This window comes from Notamacropus eugenii, chromosome 5 (assembly GCF_028372415.1).
Source record: "Notamacropus eugenii isolate mMacEug1 chromosome 5, mMacEug1.pri_v2, whole genome shotgun sequence".
NCBI lineage: Eukaryota > Metazoa > Chordata > Mammalia > Diprotodontia > Macropodidae > Notamacropus > Notamacropus eugenii.
Window position 1 is genome coordinate 314,113,085 of NC_092876.1, and position 9,129 is coordinate 314,122,213.

The window sequence follows — 9,129 nt, forward strand, 5'->3', positions numbered from 1 at the left end:
AAAGACCAGAGCTGAATAAAAAAGATGACTTTCAAATACAAGAATCAAGAGGAACATGAAAAGGTAAGCAGGAAAGAGAAATTAAAAGGGACTTATTAAAGTTGAACTGCTTACATTCCTACATGGAAAAATGATATTTGTAATTGACCTTTCTCAGTATTAGGGTAGTTAGAGGAAAGATAGATAGATAGATAGATAGATAGATAGATAGATAGATAGATAGATAGATAGATAGATAGATCATAAATGGATGGCACAGGGTAAATAGAATATAAAGGGATGACATCTAGGAAATAAAATTAAGTGGTGAGAGAGGAATATATTGGGAGAAGGAGAAAGGGAGAGATGGAATGGGGTAAATTATCTCACATAAAAGAAACAAGAAAATGGTTTCACAAAGGAGGGGAAGAGGGGAAAAGTGAACCTTACTCTCATGGGATCTGACTTAAGGAGGGAATAACATACACACACAATTGGGTATCTTACCCCACGGGAAAGTAACAGGTAAAGGGGTGGGGGATGATAGAAGGGAGGGTAGATTGTGGGAGGGGGTATTCAAAAGCAAACACTTATGAAAAGGTACAGGGGCAAAGGAGTGGGTGGCAGGATAGGATGGAGGGAAATATAGCTTTTGCAACATGACTATTATGGAAGTGTTTTGCATAACTATACATGTATAACCTATATGAAACTGCTTGCTTTCTCAATGAGGGTGAGTGGGGAGGGAAGAAGGAAGACAATTGGAAACTAAAAATTTTTTTAAAAATGTTAAAAATTATTTTTACATGCAACTGGGAAACAAAGGGGTATAGAAATCTATCTTGCACTACAAGATAGTAAGGGGGAAGGGCATAAGAGGGAGATAGAAAGAAGGGCAGACTGGAGGAAGGGGTAATCAGAATGCATGCCATCTTGGGGTGGGGGAGGGGAGAAAATTTGGAACTCAAAAATCTTGTGGAAATGAATGTTAAAAACTAAAAATTAATTACTTAAATAAATAAAAAAATAGACTAATTTGCATGGCAGCAGGGATTAGGATATTGCTCCTATTACATTCCATACTTTAGTGGTAAGATTTTTAAAGTCTTAATCTAGAGAACATTACATTATTTAAATTAGTTTCTGCTTATTACTAGTCAACCTTAACCTTAAGTAATCAAGAAGTCTGATATAAGCAGTGTTAAAAGATAAGTGAGATTATAATTTAAGGGATGTAACAGTGCCTGGCACATAGAAGATTCTGTATAAACGCTTATTCCTTTTCTTTCCTTTCCCCTCCCTGCCTTAAGGGAGAAACAGAAAGACTAAGAAAGAGAAAGCAATGTAACTGCACTGAAGGAGTGATTATAAAAGGGATCACAAAGATAGATAATCCTTGTATTCACCCATTTTCCTCATTCCTACTACCTTGTTTCCAGAATCCAAGCCACATCCCAAATATGTCATACCTTGGTCCTCTAAAACCCTCCCAGGGACGGTGTACTATGATTACTAGATGTTTTCTTGGCAACAAGTCTAAATTATATTAAGCAACGGATTACAGTAGTCTTTCCTTTATCCATTGCCCAACCTTCTGTCACTGCAAGACTGCTGCAATGGTTAGGAACTCCTCTGCTTTCTGTTGCTAAACACTCTGCTTCAGGAGCCTTCATTTGCCTTTTGACCCATGACCATCATTTCTGGAGCCCATGTCACTTCTAGCTTCCCACTCTGCCAATATCAACTTCTACTATCCTGTGACGGGGCAGGTCAACTGCCACTCTTGAAGTCTCACATCTGGTGGAACAGTGTTAACACAGGCCTAAGCACCATTACTGTGGGACTGACAGGGCCTAAGTACACCCTCTATCCATTCCAGGCCTGACTCCACCCTTTCTCTGCTGCAGTCTTTTGCTAATCTGTGGTTACCAATACTGCTAGATTCTGACTCTGCCTTCCTATGTTGAGGGTATAACTACAGAGCATAGGAGATGAAGTACCAAGGGCCAGAGGCTAATCACTCCCTGTGTGGTCCACCACAGAAAATAAAGTACAGAAATGCCACATTGGATTCCAGTCAACATGCCAGTTCTTGGGCTCCCCCTTCCTTTGAGTGTTCGTCTGCTTCAATACTAGAAATTCCTTTTTTTCCCAGTTGTTCCTTATTTTAAAATTTAAGAGATGTTGTTGGAGGTCCTTTTTTAGTTATATGTTGCACCTTGTATATACCCACCATGGCCTTTTCCATTTCCTTGCAGTGATCTCTAGTTCATTGGGGGCAGTGAAGTTCCAGATCTTATTGCCATGTTACGATACTGGTAAAAGGTTAGTGTTAAAAAAAAAAAGGGGGGGGGACCTTTGCTTTGGGGGGAACTGTGAATTCAGTAAGAGAACTTTGTAATTTCCCAAAAGCAATTCAGTCAATTTATATTGTTCATTTCACTTCTGATTCCAGGCTTGAAAGTTGAATCACATAAGTATTATGTTTTAATGAAGAAAAAATATCTTACTAAATAGCATATACATAATTATATGTTATAATAAGAAATATGCAAATATTAATAATTCTTAAACAGATCTGTGATTTCATGTTATTCAGTCATTTCCATTGTGTCTGATTCTTCATGACCACATTTGAGGTGTTCTTGGCAAAGATACTGGAGAGGTTTTCCATTTCCTTCTCCTTTCCTTCATTTTACAGATGAGGAAACTGCGGCAAACAGGAATAAGTGATTTGCCCAGGGTCACACAGCTAGTAAGGGACCAAGGACAGATTTGAACTCATGAAGCTGAGTCTTCCTGACTCCAGACCTTGAACTCTACCACCTTGCAATTTCATGCCTTCCAACAAGTCAGATTATAACCTATCCATCCCTTTCTAATTCTTATTCATCTGTGCCCATAAATTCAGCACAAATATTCATCCAATGTCTATGCATGTTATGTGTGTGTGTGTGTGTTTGTGCATGTGCATTTATGTGTTGGGGAGGAGGTATTTCCTTATTTTCTCTTAAGAAATCTATAATATAAATAAAATCTTCAAGTAATAGAGGTCTCTGGGATTCAATAGTAAAAGATGAGGAGGTCACAAGGTCAGATGTTTGCCATAACTAGATTCAAAAGCTGCTTAATAAAGCCATCATGAGACAAAATATTCTGAGTCACTATGGTAAGAATTCAGGAGAAAGATAGAAACAACTATCTAGAGAGTGAATAATCTAAGGTAGTGCCCAGCACAGTAACTGATCTGTGGCATTCTAACTAGTATAGGGGTAATAGGAGTAAAAGTCATAGAACTATGACTCTGAGGAGAGGATTCTGGGAAGATGGCAGAGTAGGTCAGAAAATTCTAAGCTCCAAGATTTTCCCCCACAAAAGACATGAAATAGCACCTTAGGACAAACAAAGTGCAGGTAAAATTAATAAGAATAGAGGCACAACAGGGATCTTCATGGGACAATTTAAAAGATCAGAAGAAAATCCCAGGGCAAGGTTTTGGTCACAGTAAAGCGTAAACATCTCCAGGCTAGGGTCCTCTTTAATAATAAGCAGCAAACGCTGGGGTTAGTTGGTTTGAGAGGCTGCCTTGATTCCAGCCACAGGAACTTTTACCCTTGATAGTGAGGACAGTTGGGCATCTGAGCCTGGGAAGATGAAGGGAACCCCAGCTGTGCCCTGAAGAGTGGCAGGGGCAAGAAAGAACCAGCACGTGACAGACCAGTGAGTGCAGAAGCAGTGAGGCAGAACACCCTTGACTGTGAATACTTACAGGAGGTTGGAAGTTTGGCTTTGGCTCCAGGCTAGAGGGAAAAGTGAAGATCTGGGGCAAGAGGTACTATTCCCCATACCCCAGTGCTAGAGGTGATTACAAAAATCAAGTTATTATCACAAAAAAGTGCACAGGCAAAGGAGAAAGAATCCAGCCATAGAAAGCTATTATGGGAATAGAGAAGACCAGGGTCTTCATCATAGGAGGATATTGAAGCAAATAAACCCCCTTCTGTCCCAAAGAGTAATGTCAAACGATCAACTATCCAAAAATAAATCATAGAACATCTTAAAAATGACTTTAAAAATCAAATGATAAGAGATGGAAACAAAGCTTTAAAAATAAGAACAATCCAAGAAAAATAAGATTATGAAAGCAAAACCAACCAATTGGAAAAAGAGAGACAGAAACTTCTTTTTCTTTGTTATTCCAAATATTTTAATATGAGGTCTCGGCTAGGCATTTAAAACACCAGTTTGTGAGGATAAACTCCGTTGGAGAGAGAGAATACAGAACGTGGATAGCCAAGGAATGTTCTTGATTTGGAGCAGTATCTGTGAGTCCACTGTTTTCTGATCAGCCTTGCACTGCTCTGTAATCTTGTATTTCTCTTTTTCTGTATCAAAAATCTCTCCTTCTTGGTGTCTAGGTTTATGGAGCCTCTTCTTCTTGAAGTAAGCATCAGTAAGATGATTTGGAATTTTTACACCCAAAAGGTTAACCCTGGCAATGACAAATTTCTGATGGATCCTTCTCAGAGGAACAAGGTTGGTGGTCAGAGGTCCAGTCACCAGTAGCAAGCCACCAGCCAGGTGCTTCAGGAAAACCACTTTCTTGCCCCTGTGGCGGCCAGTGAGCATGATCAGAACCGTGCCTGGGGTGATGCTAACTCCAAGTCTCCTCACATGCTGGCTGAAGGACTTTTCTGCCATGGCTTAGCAGCTTTCTAGGCACATCTTCAGTAGGGTAATACCTAGGCATTTTGCAAATCTTTACCACCCGGGTTCTTCCATTCTTATCGTCACCAACTGAGATAGTAGCTGGTATCTTCTCTTTCTTATTCCTTTCAATCTGGGGTTTTGGTGCATCATATTTCTGCTTGTACATGGCTCTCTGGGAATACATGGCAGACCTGGAGTACCTACCTACCAATCCCTGGGGCCATGACTGGGTTGTGACTGCAATGCTTTCGAGGCTTTTTCACCACCTTTTCAGCCACATCTTCCTTTTTACTCTCCTTTCTTTTTTCTTTTTAACCTTCTTTTCCTTTGGTTCCTTTGGGGGCTTTTTGTCCACCATGCTGAGAGATGGGAACTTAAAGAAGAAAATGATAGCTTGAAAATTGTAATTGGTCAAGGAGAAGTCAGCGAAATTTTAAGAGATCAAGAAATAATTAAAAAATATGAATAACAAAAAAAGAAGGGAAAGTGAAACATCTTAAAAGAAAAACAACTGATCTGAATAATAGATCAGGAAGAAAAAAGCATAAAAATACACAGACTAACTGAAATCTATGATCAAAAAAAGAATCTTGATACAAAAATACAAAAAATAATTAAAGAAAATTGTCCTGAAGCATTAGAACAAGGGGGTAAACTAGAAAAAGAAAAAAAAAATCTTAAAAGAGATACTATGAGGAAAACTCATAGGAATATTATAATTGAATTCTGAAACCCTAAGCTCAAGGATAAAATATTAAAAGCAACAATTTAAATATGATTGTGCCACAATTAGAATCACGTAAGACCTAGCAGTGGAGATATTAAAAGACTGCAAGTGTTAGAACACCATCTATCAAAGAGCAAAAGAACAGGGGCCAAAAATATCATACCCAACAAAGTTAAGCATAATTCTGAATGGAAAAAAAAAATGGACACAACTGTCAGACTTTCAAGACTTTGTTTAAAATCACCCAAACCTCCAGGACCAGTGTGCTCTATCTACTGAGCCATGTAGCTGCATTGCTAAAAGGGCAAAAAGGATCTGACAGTGCTTTGAAGAGGACATCATACCTATCTTCCCAGGGATAATAGCTTCTCCTACTTGACCCAAAAACACCAACATCATTTTAATTCTACTGAGTTAGGCAATATTGGTTGGACCATTGTCTCCATAGACAGATCATATTCCAGCAAAAGTTTGGGTCTTATCAGTCCTAAAAATATATAACTATTTACTTTGATAAAAATAACTAATAAATATGTCATCAGGAATCTCAGAATTCTTCTTTTCAGCTTCTGCTACTACAGTAATATTAGTGATATGTTTTCAAGTTAGTTTTTTGGAAGTATCACTTCTAAAACAAAGTTTTATGAGGATTTTTTTGGGTAGGATGGCATTTTAGAATAACTGGACCTCCCCCCAGGGAATTAATTATTTATGCCAAATGTTGGATGTATAATCTATACCTCTTCCTAAGACATTTTAAAAGGAAGGAGAACAAGAAATACATTTTTCACTGCTAACATTTTTCAGACAGAATCATAAACACCATGGCATCCGATCATATCAAGGGAAGTTTCCAGACTCCTTAGCATTATTGAATTCCAACTTGGAATTTAGACCATCAGCATCACTGGCTTCATGCAAATCTCTTGGTTAGCAAAACACCAAAAAAGTATAGGAGAAACCTGCATCTCAATCTCTGTTAAATCCCCACCCTTAACTACCTTTCCTCATATTGTTAGGATTTGTTGACCATATATAAAACTCTGAGGAATATAAACTCTTTAGCATTCCAGTGTCTCTTTTCCTTTCTTGATGGTAATGTCACCAACATTGGAATGTTCGATGCTCTCCTCTTAGGATACTATCTGAAAATGTACATATTAATGCATCAGTGACTGAGAATAACTTAAAATTATATTTCTGATGTAAGCATTTGTGTATTAGCCCTGGATAAAACCTTAAGCCACAGTAATGCATTCTGGTGGTCAAATTTCATAAAGCAGTGAAAATATTCTTGTTTAGTAACAGTTTGGACCAAGTGATCTCTTCATTTCTTTCTAATACAAAGACTGGAATTCTGATTTTGGTAGTCAAAAGTTTCTTGAGAGATGTTGGGGATAAAATCACAATAGGTAATCTCCTACTAACTCATAAGTCCATTTTTGAAGGTAGAATTCACTCCTTAGGCAGTACCAACTTGCTTATAATGGATTTTACTTTCTACTAAATTCTAGCCACTACTTTGGGTAAAGCTGGTAGAAAAGCAGATTTCTGTGCTGTGATCTATAACATGAAAGACCTGTATTTGCTTCTGTGATAAACTTTCTCAAGATCCTGTTGCCTGATAAATCATTCTAATTAGGAATGGGGGAGGCAAGGGAAATTATCTTAGTCACAATGACCCTGAAAAGTTATCTAGTTCAACCTTGAATTCAAGAAGTAAAGCTTTTTCAGCATTCTTTCAGATAAAAGGCATTCAGTCTCTACATAAATACTTATGGAAATAGCTCATTATTTTATGAGGTGATGCAGTCCACTATGAGGCATCAATTGTAAGAAAGCTTTTTTTTCACATAAAAGATTTAATACAAATATGATAACTTAATACAATGATAAACATTAATTAACCTATGGAATTGTGTATCACCCTGATAATGGCTAAAACTTTCAATGGACTATACCAGGGGTGGGGAACTTGCAGCCTCAAGGCCACATGTGGCCCTCTAGGTCTTCAACTGAGACCCTTTGACTGAATCCAAACTTCACAGAACAAATCCTTTCATTGAGGCTATACTCTTCAGATTCACATCTATTTGAGCATCTGAGGGGCTCTAATTAAACAAATATACTCTTTCAATTAATGATACTGATTGTCATTGTTTTTGGCAGTCTTAATTTTTTTCTCCCTGCCCTTTTGCTTTTGTATAGGCAGTCTTAAAATGATAGGTTTAAGAGACAGAAGAAATAAGAGTCAAACAATTAGGAAAATATTGGATAATGGTAGCCAAGATATGAGAGAATTGAAAGGTAAGTGAAGTCAGCTTGACCAGATGCCTCGAAAAGGTCAAGGAGAATAAAGACTGCGAGCAGGTCACTGGATTTGGGAAGATGAGAATTATTACCTTTGAGAATGCAATTTTCTTGAAAAATTGGAATAGCTAATGAATTCCTCAGGGTCAGATAATGGGAAAACTATATATTCCTTTTTATTTCCTAAATAGTATTTTATTTCTCAATTACCTGTAAAAATAGTTTTTAACATTTCTTTTTGTAAAATTTTGAGTTCTAAATTTTTCTCCTCTCTCCTTTCCCTCTCCCCTCTCCAAGACAGCAAGCAATTGGATACAGGCTATACATATACAACCATAACCCTGGCCAGAGCAAACCAGGACCTGGCCTTGGGAGCCACTGAATCAACAACAGCAGCTACTTCCAGGGTTCTCAGTCCACTGACAGTAGGAGGATCAAACAGTTTATCAGAAGGAGATTACAGGTGTCTTTTGGCTAGCATTGAGACAGGACTCTGCTGCTTTGCCCATATTCAGATCCTAGTCACAGTCATGGGTAGCACTCTCAGGGCAAGGAGGAGTACTAGCACACAAGACTGGTGACTACAGTGGAACAGGGACCCTTTCCCACAGTTCCAAGGCAAAAAAAAGTACTTGTGGTCCCTCACAGACCACAGCACAGGCCAGCAGAGGAGTAAACAACTCTTTAGATCATAACACCTTGAAAGAACTGAAAACTTACAGGTCCCTAGAAATCTCTCTGAAAACAGCTGCACAAAACCCCTGAGGCTTGGAACAATGAGCCCTCCACCCTGAAAGCAGAATCCTATTTTAACCAAGAATGAAAAGTCAAGTAAAATAGGCTGGGGATATGAGCAAATAGAAAAACAAAATCTGATCATAGGAAGTTGATGTGGTGACAAGGAAGATTAAAACAAACACACAGGAGAATAAAAGAAAATCAAAATTCCTACATCCAAATTTTCTAAGAAAAAATGAATTGGTCTCAGGCCATGGAAAAGCTCAAAAAAGATTTTGAAAATGAAAAAAAGACAGAGGAAAAATTGGGAGAGAAATGAGAGTCATGCAAGGAACTCAAGAAAAATGAATCAACAACTGAGTAAAAGACACACACACATGCACACACACACACACACACACACACACACACACACACACACACATACACTCACAAATATGCCATGGGTAGCCAGCATCCACGAGTGCTTCAGCTAGCAGTTGATAAGAAAGACTGGGTCAGGCGGGAAAGCAGGAGAGCAATCCATTTATTCACCTGAGGGTCAGGGTATTTAAGTGCTGTAACTACAATCACATGCAGGCTGAGCTCATCTCATTACTTCACCATCCCATGACTCACCCACATCCTTGTACCTTAAGCAAGTAACAAAGCTTATCCTGCTCCTG

At 38.3% G+C, this 9,129-nt stretch overlaps 1 pseudogene; it reads right to left on the bottom strand.

Moving 5' to 3' along the window:
• Window positions 1-4,203: 4,203 nt before the first annotated feature.
• On the bottom strand, window positions 4,204-4,873 carry LOC140509223 (large ribosomal subunit protein eL6-like; annotated as a pseudogene).
• Between the last annotated feature and the right edge of the window lie 4,256 nt (window positions 4,874-9,129).